The following is a 12,786-nucleotide window of genomic DNA, read 5'->3' on the forward strand; positions in this document are numbered from 1 at the left end:
ATCCTGGCACCAGAGTGTTTGTTCATTTACTTATGGTATCTGCTCCATCCCGCATTCTTTTTATCTTAAAGGGGACATGTCTTTCCTTGGGTAACTACCTTGACAGCCTCCCGGGGGGAAGGGGGACTCTGATATGCACAGGAGAAAGGAATAGGGCAATGTCCAGCATTTCCTTACATTCCACTCCTACATATGACTATTCTATCCTCATAGTCTTTGTGTCACATTAATCTTCTGCATGTCCCCTAGGGTGGATTAGTGAGTTGCTCATTGCATCTAGTTACCACAAATGCAGCGCAACCCACAAGTACCAAAGAATAGCACTACACCACTACCACCACTCCTATTATGACTTTTTTACAGAATGAGCCAAGTGACTAAAACCAGTCTGAAAAAGGCTCCCAGGCAACAGCATCAATAACCTTAATTTCAACATGCAGTTTTCAGAGCAAGAGAGACATTGACTGTAAGAGAAATCAGAAATATATACACAACATTCTGCCTTAATAATGGCACAGGTGCCCCCTTGGGCAACAGTAAGCATGTCTAGAGCCATTCTGTTTTGCAACACTACCTTTCTAATCTGGGAGACTTCTTTATTCATCAAATGGATGACACAAGGACTAGCATTCAGGGCATTTGCAGTGTGGTTGGCTAGGGCTTTCTCTGCCTTTTCAGTCACAACGTTACCTAGTTGTGGAGAAAAAACCTTGCAAGGGGATAAAACCATCAGGGAGTGCATCTAACATGATGCCTTTCAGAAAATGCTTCCCAATTGCTAGGAAAATGGGGAAGGGTTATGAGCACACTCCCAGGAATATAGAGCAACCCCCATGTACATCTTCCAGTCCAATTGTATGGGAAGTATGGCCATCCATATGTTCCACAAGCCCAGAGGGTACCACAAGGCAAAGGATGTGCTCCTGCTTCGGAGATTTTGCCATCCCCATTGCTCAGCATGTGTAAGGGTGGTGGTATTCACATATAATTGTTTGGGGATTCATCCCACTTCTTGCATGGTTTCTTTATCTGTCCCATTCAACCCTTTTATGCAGAATGGAGCTAGTGCTTTGAATTGTATTTGCACTGCAGTCAGTCAGCCTACCCCATCCCACACTGAATACCCCAGAATAGGATAGGTGTTAAATGGTTCTCTAATTAATGCAAATACCTCCTTCTTAGTCTCATCATACCCTATAATGTGCTGGGTGAGATTAGTCATTTTCTGTTTTTTCCATGCTCTCAGCCACATCCATTCAGTCTGATTTGTCAATTGCACTGTCCATGGCAGACCCGATGTGGTACATAGTAGAAACTCTGAGAAGACCCAGCAGGCTGATCTGTTAGGTATTCAGGACAGGGTTGCAGCCCATTGGAGATAGGTGTTCCACATGGCCATAGTAGGGACAATAAGAAAGTTGTTTAACAGGTACTAAAAGAAGGAGGTCATGTTTATCAAGAAACACACAAGCAACAGTTTTATCTTGAGACAATATAGTTACACTAAGGGGGGTCGGGGCTTTCCCATCTTAGCATACAAAGCTCTTAGGTCCAGGGTCTATGTTATCTATTGCAGTGAGAGATATGGAGGTGTGTGTGTGTGTGGGGGGGGACTCCAGAGGGAAATAATAATAGTCCCTTTCTGTGAAATCTGGTCTGTGGGGTTGTGATATCTCACAGTATTCGCCCATCATCCTATCACTGATGGGAAGATCTCTAACCCCCTTTCTATTTCTTCACTCCAGGGAGACAACAGGGAGCACCAGCGTGGTTTGGTTTGAATTTCCCAGGGTCAATGGAATGTACTCACTCCAGGTATTTTACGTTGAAGGGCCGGCAATAACAAGTTATTTTTGCTTTCCCACTGAAGTATTAGTGAAGTCTCTTAAAGTCTTACTTTTCAGTCTTATAGCTGCTGTCCAAAGTCTGCATCAATGTGTCCAGTGGGGAGGGGCGTTCAGATCTGGGCCTCTCATTCTATATCTCTAGGGCTTCTAACCTTGTTGCCCACCCCTACGGAGTGTGCTGTTTCATCTTCAGTGCCTCCTTAAACATTCCATTGTGTCTTTCGGTGAGGCCTGCTCTAGCTGAATTATAGGGAAGATGAAAATTCCAAGTGATGTTATGGGCATTGGCCCATTGTTGTACCTGTTGTCCAGTAAAATGGGTGCCTTGATCACTTTCAGTGACTTCAGGGGTAACATAGGCAGCCATGAGCTTGAGCTGCCTCTGAATTAGTACTCTGAATTCAGTCCTCTGGGTGTAATACTTTGGGTGGCCTGTTTGCTGGGGTAAGCGTGCAGAATACCTGTACAGGTGTCTACACAGGTTAATGCCTACCAAGATCTTTCTTATAAAGGGAGTGGCCCTATATAGCCTATTTACCAGTGATTCAGGGGTGTGTCTCACCTACACATCTCTCTCATCTCTTGGGGAAGCTTATGAGGATGTTGTTCCTTGCAGACAAGACCATTCTGACAGGCAGTCAGAATATCGGCATATTGGATTGGTCATCCCCAGGCTTTGACCACTTCCCATAGTGTCTTTTGTCCAGGGTGTTTCATTTTCTTGTGTAACCAGGAAGCCACATCTTTGGCAGGGGCTTCTTCCAGTCTTTCAGTCATGGGCCAGGGAATTGGCTTTGTCATTGTATGGGCTGCTCAAGTGGTTGTGCCCAGACACATGCCACACAGTCACTGATTCATGTTGGCTGATAGTATATACAGCTTGCCACATATCCTGACCCTACAGGGACTTATTCATGATCAAACAATCCTGTTTTTTCCACTGGGGCAGCCACAAAGTAAGACTCTTAAAAGCTGCTCAACTGTCAGTACAGTTGGTTACCGAGCCTTTCTCTATGGCTTTCACCATCCATACTGCTCATTTCAACCTATTGGCTCCTTTGCCCAGTGTTGTCATCCATCCAGATGGTATCTGTTGATGGCTGACATGAGATGGCTTTCCATCATTGGGGGCATGCCCTTGACAGGAGCTGTTGGTATACCAAGCCTCTTCTGGCACTGGTGGCACCCCTTCCTTAATGGGCAAGGGAGTCAATACTGTGCATTCTGTAGGCACATCATTTGGGTCCACAAATGTGATGGGTTCCAATAATTGCTGTAGTTCATGGCTCAGGGGTCTTGTGGATAACTAACTGCATTCTTGCAAGTAGGCATTCCACTTCATCACTATGGTCACCTGAGCACTGGAATTGTGGGGTTGCATGGAGATGTCATGAATCCATCCAGCAATTGGCAGTGTAGTCCTCACTGTCACAGCTGCCTGTCTGGTGACTGGTTCTGAGTCTAGTAATGCATGATATTGGTATATTGGGCCTCTGCTCCTTTCCATGTCTGATACCAAACCCTTATGGTGATGTGAGCTTTGCTCTGTTATTGCCATAACCCCCAAGCATAACCCTCCTGGGAAATACTTACATCCAATTCCCAGGGTAGTACTGGATTTAGAATGCCCAATGCTTGTACACCTCCTACTGCTGCTTTTGCAGAACCAAAAGCAGTTTGGCCCTCAGAAGTCCAATCCTAACAGAGCCCTTTCTTATTAGCTTATGTAAGGGCCTCACTATTTGAGCTAAATGTGGAAGGAACACCCTCCAGTATTCTAACAATCCCAGAAATTCCTGTAATTATTTAACAGTAGTTGGCCTAGGGTGTGCCTGAATCTTGTCTGTTACCGTGGAGTGTATTACTTTTGTCTTACTAGACTGGGTAATACACAAGAACTTGACAGATAATTCAGGTCCCTGGATACTGATTTGTTTTATATCTCATCCCCTCTTCTGTAGGTGAGTGAAAAAGAGATGGTGTACCCTCTTCCCAATCTGTAAGAGAATCAGAGGTTAACATGATGTCATCAATATAATGAAATAGTCTCACTGAAGGAGTCATTGTCCATTTTTCCAAGTCTTCTGTGACCATTCCATGGTAGATGGTAGGGCTGTGCAGGTTGTCCACTGGCAAAACCATGACTATCCATTGGCATCCTTCTCACGTGAAGGCAAATTGGTTTTGAATGTCTGGATGGATATCAGTACTAAAGAAAGCATTAGCCAAGTCTAATACTGCATGATATGTCCCCAGTTCAGTCCCTAATTTATCTATAATATGAGCAATATTAGGTACAGCTGCATGTAAAGAAGGAATTACCTTATTTAGTTCCCTAGAGCCCACAGTCATTCTCCAGGTGCCATCTGGTTTGCGGAGAGGCCACAGATTGTGGGCTGGGTGTATTATTTTCATTTTGGCTAATTCCAGTATAGTTTCCCCAATTTCTTTGTGACCCCATGGCTACTGATATTGCTTAGTTTCCACTATTGTCTGGTGTGGTGGCAGTTCCACTGGGGGTTGCTGTGCTTTACCTCTCTGCACCTCTTTCATAACCCTACTTTGTAGGTGGAACTCCCCCACACTAGTATGCAAACACAACCCTTGCAGTATATCAATCCCAAGTATATATTCCCTGATAAGAGAGAAATATACAGCATGTTCCTTGCAGGGAGGGGGGGCAGCTGACCAATCCTTAAAGTTAACTTCACCTTTCTTAATTTAATGGATTGCCCAACATATCCATCTATAGCAGTAGTTGGCCCCTCTAATTTTGATGGATTCCCATATATCAATATACATTTGGATCCTGTAACTATCGAGGATATCAGCCTCTGAATGTTCCATGAGACCAGTATATAGTGAGGTCAACATGGGGCTTTTGGTCAACATGGGGCTTTTGGTCAACAGAGACAGCTCGCATTTCCTCCATCCCTTGGCCCCACCCCTAGGCTTGAGACCAAGGTATCATAAAATCTGTGTCATCTTCCTTTGGAGGAGTACTTGGTTCCACTTGGAGTAAACTAAAGAGGTCTCTTGGAGAGGACGATTTCATAAATTCCTTCCATGACTCTGTCTGCCTTCTCCAAGCAGGAGTCAGTTTCCTTATCAGCCAAGCCTCTGGCTTTTGTTCCAGCAGGATCTGGAACCATTTCTCTTTGGGCAACCATTGCCACAATTGAAGTAGTATCACATTTGGCTGCTTATCTGTTTTTTGTGGACTGATTCCAGCCTTAATTAGGCCCACTCACAGCTGTTTTCTAGTAACATTCACTGGTTCTTTCTGATCTCTCTTTCACCTTTTTTTCCCTTTTGGTGCTTCTTTCACTTTTCGAATCCCTTTCTTTTGTGGTATGATTTCAGTGTCCCCTAGATCAACTATGGCTAGTGCTGCCTTTTGAATTATGTTGCCCTACTAGGTGTGACAGAATGGATACCAACATTCCATAGAAGCTACTAGGAGCTGACTGTATAACCCTGTTTTTCATTCCTCCAGTAAATTGCACCAAGTCTGCACCACAGAAGGGGGTCTCAGTAAATAGCATGTCTTATACCCAATTTCCTAAGAAATTCTTGCAATTCCTTCATAGTAGGCCACCAATGGGGGAACTCTCAGAATGACCCCTTCATCAGGCCAGGTGGCACGGCAGCCTGCCATGATCCAAATGAAGAGGGAGGCATTTTCATCATATTGCCCTGCTCTGTAAATGTGCTGCAGAGTGAGGGATGATTGGTGACTGATGCCATTTCTGCCAATTCATCCCCAGACAATATTATGCCATCAGCCTCTGTATGCCACAAATGGAACAGCCACCCAGGAATGTTTTCTCCCCCTTTCTGATGAAACTTAGTAGCCAGTTCTACTAGCTCTGCCAAGGTGTAAAGGCAGGTGCTTGTATGTGTATATTTTAGTTGTGGAAGCAAACACTGGGCATTTTGCCCTTCTGGTCACTTTTGCTTAGTCTTAAGCTTTTGTGTGATCACTGGTCTAGCCTGAAGATTTTTTGCTTCATCCTCTATCACCTCCAGTTGGTTATTCTTATCTTTCTCATCTGAGGTATTGGTCTCAGAAGTGGGCTCTCATTTCCTGGGATTGCACTCTGGATGTGTAACTACCAGAAATCATAGCCCATGACAGCCACTTTCCTTTCATTTTCACAAAATGACATGCCAAATCTTGCAGTTGGCCAGTGGCTTGGTCCATCTGATGCACTATAATGTCCCCACTGTCAGCCTAAATTAAATGAGCCTCTCTTGCTAGCCTTAATTTTTCCTTCGACCTTTGTCCTTGGTTTTGTGACTCAATTTCCTTCTTGGTCACTAACCTCAGCCCTCAGAAGAGTGGCCACACCACTGTGGCAGCAATGGCCTTGTATTCCTTTTTCATCTTCTTTCCTTGACTGCTTTCAACACCTCCAGCAGTCCTGTCAGCATTTTGTGGGCATCCTTGAACTCACGTGGTGGTTCCGAGCTATCTACCAAACTGGCAACATTAGGCCACTTTGAACCAGTGGGCCATCCAGGTATTTTCTACTACAGCATTCCTTTTGACCCCTTCATCCCTCCTATGGCTGCTTCAATGGGGAGTTTATCCAGGATAGCCTGCAGAGGCACCATTGCTTGCACAGCCCCACCCAAACTGGATATCTCGCAGAAACAGCTATAGCTGACACCCCTCTGTAGCTGCAGCCCTCTCGGTATCACCCTGTGGTTATCACAGACTGCTGTAACTGAATGTTTCAATCTCTCTTCTGGTTTTTTCTTGCCAGTACTTTTCCAACCTAAGATAAAGCACCCCCTACCATGCTGTAAAAACCAGAAATGCTATGATATAAAAATAGCCCCACTACATTTATGTGCTCAGCTCTTGGACATTTGTCCTCTGAGCCTCTGCCAGCAGGTCAATTAATTCTGTTTCCTGTAGAAGCTGCAGTGTCCTACCTCTCTGTAAGAGTTTGCCGTAATGCTGCAACATGCCAACTACACCAGTTGTAACATGGGAGTCCCAAATCTGAGATGACACTCATGTAGTGAGATGACACTCATGTAGTGTTTACCTATTCTGAAGAAATCACCTGGAGGTCCAGCAGATAGAGACATTGGTCTTACAAGAGTCACTGATGACAGCCGATTGGTCAGAAGTTCACAACACTGCAGAGTACATACAGCAGTTATATAGTTAACAGATCAAAGTAGGTGTGTAAATCATTGTGAGGAGAATAGAATAATTTAGTCAGGCTCCCTCAGCTCAGGTCGGGTTGGGGGTCATGCAGTACATTTCTTGCAAACAAGTTGTGTGCTGGTGGAGTTAGTGCACATGTGCACCAATGTATCTTTTTAGTTTGTTGCTATTGTGTGTTCTTCAGTTTGTGAAGCAGATTAGCTGGCAGAGAGCTTGCATCTAAAAATAGAGCATGTTTACTCTGCTGGCAGCTGCTCAGTTTTTCTTTGGACTTTGCCAGTAGCAGTTGAGTTTCTGAGTTTCTCCTTTGGACTGTTTAGCTCCTAGATGTGTGTGTGCTGAATAAAGACTATTCCTTCTTCAACCAAGGCTCCAAGGACCTTTTTGCCAGTTACCTAGCTCATAGACCTGTGTGTGAAGGGCTTGTGAATGGGCTTGATGGGTCTATGAGCTCCAGATCCTAGCTCTAGCTCTACAATCATTTTCAGGCTTACTTGCAGCCCCTCACTCAGCTCACATAACTCAGAGTGCACATGAGATCTGCTTGGGTAGATAAGTTAATCTACCCACTAATCTACTGGTACCAGTTTGTTCACATACTTAAGGTCCTGCTCCTTCCAGCATTGTTTGTCTTAAAGGGGATGTGCCTTTCCTTTGGTAACTACCTTGGCCAGGGGCAGCTTCCCAGGGGGGAGGGGGAACTCTGATATGCACAGGAAGGGGGAATAGAGCTATGTCCAACATTACCCTACACCATCATTTAACCAGTCTCTAAAACATTCCAAATTTTCCCTGGTTTTCGTGTCTTTAAATCTCACAAAAAACTGTGCTTTTTCTAGCCTCCTCCTCCAAATTCTTCCAGCCTCTCCTCAACACTCCATTCTAAAGCTGCTTCCACATTTTCCAGTATTTGTTATAAGCAACACCCCGCTCCTCTGATACCAAGTTCCTGTCTTAGTTTGTTTCTTGGCTTGTAAAAAAATATATTGAACTGGATAATTTATAAGAAAATGAAATTTATTGCTTAAAGTTTCAGAGGCTGGGAAGTCGAAAGTCCAGGGAACACAGCTAGTGAAGGCCTTAGCAGTGGTGAGAGTGACCCAGAGGTCTCACATGGCAGAAAATAGCAGAGCAGAGACACTAACTTCCCATACTCTTTTCCTTTAAAGCCCTCAAATCCATGCCATTTAAAATTTATTCACTATGGCATCGTCCTACCATCTAATCACCTCTTCAAGGCCCCACCTTTAAATTACCATAATAAGATTTCCCACCCTCAACAGTTACAGAGGGAATTAAGCTTCTAATATATAAACTTTGGGGACACAGTTCAACCAATCCACAGCACCACCTGAAGGCTGATAATCCCAGCAGGGAAGACAGAATCATTCTTTAAATTATTCATACCTAATGTAACTCAATTGAAAAGTATAAAAAGAACATAACATTCATGGAAGAAATGTTGTTAGAGGAAACAAATACGATGCATCTGCTGATGAGAATTCCCCTTAGTCCATGGTGCCATTGTCAGAAGATTGTCTATATTATTCCCATCTTCACAGCTTTCATTGTTTTTCTACTGGTTTTCCTTATGGAGCTACTCATAAACCTATTTGGTTTTCAAGTTGACAAAACTTTTTGAGGACATGTTGGATACATGAATGCACTCTGATCACCAATCTCCTAATCACTATGACTCTACCCCTTCACTCCTTCATATCTTTCCACTCCACAGTCATCTCAGCCACCCATTTTTGCTATCAGAAACTTGATTTACTTCATCATTTGTCTGTGTGCTTCGTGGAGACTGGGATGAATCTAGATTTTTCTAACCCTAAATGGCAATTTCATTCTCTTTACTACTGATTATCTCAGGAATGGACATGTAGTACAACTCTGAAATGTCATCCTCTCTTCTGCTCTTTAGATGGCATTTGAGACCTTGATGCCTGAAGCTGCTGCAGCAATCTTGAGACCACAAGGGAGTAGCCAACATGCTGAAGATGGCAGGACAGAAATTTGATAAGTACCCAAATCTTTGATGCTGTCAACTCTTGACAGCATTTGGTTAGTAGTCTACCTGCAATTTTGCTTTACATCATTATACTCAGCCCCCAAATTTGTGAAGTATATCTGATTCTCTTTGTATACCAAATAACTTTTGTTTCATCAGCACAATGTGTTTTTCTTATTATATTATCATTTTTTTTTGCATTGCATGTCCACATTCCTTCCTTCTCAATTGATTATTTCAGTGCTGAGCATGAAACCAAAGTCAAGCCAATAAAGCATCCTTTCCTTCTATTTTTAATAGTTAATACTAAGAAAGGAAATTTGTTCCTCTTTGGCCATATTTGTACAATGTTGGAGCCGTTTACCACCAGACTGTCTACCCCTTGAAAGAAGCTGAGCTGATTATAGAATGAATAAAGATGAAGAGGATTAGGGAGGGGAGGGGAGTAGAGACAAAGGGGGAACAGATATAAATGAATAAATGTGTGACTGAGTGTCCTATTGGCCTTTAGTTTTCTGATTCCAGATGTCCCTGAGGCCCAAGTGCCACATTCTACTTCTTCTGGTGTAGTAATTCAATGCCTTCTTCTATTAGAGAACATTAGAACATCTTTCTTTCAAATTTCTTGTGTTGCCTAAGAGTTTAAAGAGAGTATCCCCATAGCTTCCCAAATACCACTGGAGAAGTCACTAGAGGAGCTGAAATATGCCTTGACTTCAGGAGGAAGTTTAAGTCTCAAAAAAAGTGTGTGTCTTTTCTCTTTTACCACCTCCTGCTGAGGAAAACTTTTAATTTATTCTTTATTGAATATAATAACTATCTAGGCAGTGTCCTTCCAAATTGTGGTTTGTCTCAGAACATTAGAATCAATACAAAGAAAAACTTAAAACATATCAGTGAAAGCTCATTGAGTTGGAAGACAGAAGACAAACTTTCTTTTCCTTTCATTCAGACTATAGCAATCCTGCCCAGCATGCATTGGCTTAGAAAGCTTTGGCTGCAATTTGAAATTTGTGGTGGTGATTGTGTGTGTATGTGAGTGTTTATGTGTGTGTATATGTGGTTTTGTGAGCATGTTCCAATTTACACAAGGAAGGAGGGCTTTTTAAAACTTACCTCCCACTTTTGGAATTTTGAGAAGAAAATTTATGACTATTTTGAGATATTTCCATATCTCTGAATGAAAAAAGTGTTCAGGGGATAGAAAGGAAGGGGTTAGGTAGGACAATCACAACTTTCCCTATTCCTTCTTATATAGATCTTCAAATCAGGAGTGTAGTATTTAGTCGAAATCAACATGACAATTATCCAAAAGACCAATATTCTAGTACCTGTTCAGAAAACATGCTAAAGTAGAAGGTGAACATTTTTGGATAACTTTTTATTGCAAACTATTCCCCTTTCTGCCTTCTTCTTTATATGCAGTTAAAGAAGAATTGACCGCATTATGAAATTAGATTCATTCATACAAGTCCGAACATCTGCCACACACAAAAGAGAAAAAAAAGGCAAATGTCCACCAACTGTATCAAGAATTACTGCATATAAATTCTTTTAGCCATGTCTACTGTGTCCAAGCACTGTTCTCTCTACTCATGACAAATACTATTCAAAATGACTTACCTAAGTGGTAATTAGGAGTCTGAGTAAGTATTTCAATAATGCACACGTGTGTGTGTGTGTGTGTGTGTGTGTGTGTGTGTGTGTGTGTGTCCTTTCCTCAGCAGGGGATGGTAAAAGAGAAGACACACACTTTTTCTGAGACTTAAACTTCCTCCCGAAGAATGAGAGAGAGAGTCTTAAGCAGTTAAGTTGGAGAGTACTTTCTAGGGATCTGCCCCTGCAATTAGATATATTTCTGTTTGTCACAGTTTTTTCATAGTTGTTTTCCCTCTTAAATGTATGGGATATGTCTGAATGAAGAAACCCATAGGCTCTTTCAGTAGTTTCCAGCTTTTTTACAACTCACAGGTACCTATTAATGCATCCTCTACCCACATACCCCCCATCACAGCATTAGCAACCCACCTTGATTCCAGCTCTGCATTCTAGATGTTTCAGATCAGGTGTGGGAGGACTGGGGAGGATAAGGGGAGTGTGAGGCATGAATTCCACAGATACAGTGTTGTGCAGATGGCTGTAGCAGAGAAATGACAATGGTGTTTCTAATTTACAGCTGCCTTCCTGGTTCCTCTGAGTTCTGAATTACTGGAACTGACTTTTCAATTTTGGAAAATTATTGAGACCAACTATTGTTATCACTTCCTCTAAATTACATTACGTTTTTCAAAATACCCTTTGTTACAATTTATTGACTTGTTAATGTTTTCAAATAGAATGAAATTAAAATCAAAGATTTCTGCAATGATATACATTACTCTAATTAATATTATTGTATGTTCTAGACCTCTGAAATAATCCTTTTATAATGAACTCATGAATTATCTTCTGCAAGAGGATATGGTGAAAATATTTCCCACTAGGACATATTGAATTATCACTGACTCAAGCTCTTTATGGGCAAAAACATAATCTCTATTTACTCTGACCCAGTGAGAGCAGGAAGTGGTAAACTTTCAGCTCAAAATTTAGTGAATGAAATTGTTCCTGTTAAGAGAATGTGTGTAGTTTAAAGTTAAAAAAGAGAGAGAGAATGTGTGAGTTGACAACCAAGTAATAAAGTTAATCTACTGTCTTTCTCCTGTCTGAAGTTTCTGTCCTTATCCAATAACTTTTAAGCAGGAGGGCAGCCAGCCTATGTTAGTTTGATATTTTTAAGTTCCTTCTGAGTCAGAATTCCTTGTGGTTTCTTTGTTATTTAGTTAAAAGCTGTGATAACCTAGAATGTCAGTAATATCAATAGTTAGATTTATATATAAACTCTAAAGCCTCTTATAAAATGCACATTTTATTTTTCTAACAGATATTTATTCAGTGTCTCTGATATCCCTGGCACTTTTCCAGATGCTGAGGAAAAGTGATAAACAATACAAGCAAGGATCTATTTTCATGGAGTTAATGTTATAGGAAAGTTAGATAGAAAACAAATAATTAAAATGAGATATTTCATGGGAAGATTTCCCAACATTTTTTTTTTCTTTTGCTAAATCTTTGGCTTACTTTCTCAAAACACTCTCATAATAACCGGATGTTATTGTTCTTTGGCCCTCCAGAAATTCAGCAAGCAAAATGCCCTGAACATCTGAAAAAACTGTTGCCACGACTTTTGCTTTGACTGGACCACTTCCACCTGTTCACGGCCATTGCTTTGATTGTGCTTTGTCTTCAGAATTGTACTGGTAAAGCTATGTTATATCTTCTGTTACAATTCTTTGAGAAGTTGCTTCAGGATCTTGATCCCAATGTTTAAAATTTTTATTCATAACTCTACTATTGTCTGCAGCTGATATGAGTATAACTGTTTTGCACCCATCCAGCAGAAAGTTTGCTCAACTGTAATTTTTCAGTTAGAGTTCTGCAATCTGAGCCAATTGGTGTCGGCTATTGTTTCTGCTATTCATCATTGGCCCTTTTCAATTAGAGCATGTAAAGGTTAATTTCTTTACACAAATTGATGCGGATGTATTGCTGCTTCAGGCTTCATCTTCAGCGTGGTCTTGTCCCTTCTTAAAATGAGTTTTCCAATTGTTAATGGCTGATCTTTGGAAAATTGTCCCCATAAACTTTTGTAAAGCCTCAATGATTTCACTATTCTTCCGTTCAGGCTTCACCATACATCTGAC

Source organism: Cynocephalus volans, chromosome X (assembly GCF_027409185.1).
Source record: "Cynocephalus volans isolate mCynVol1 chromosome X, mCynVol1.pri, whole genome shotgun sequence".
Classification (NCBI taxonomy): Eukaryota; Metazoa; Chordata; class Mammalia; order Dermoptera; family Cynocephalidae; genus Cynocephalus; species Cynocephalus volans.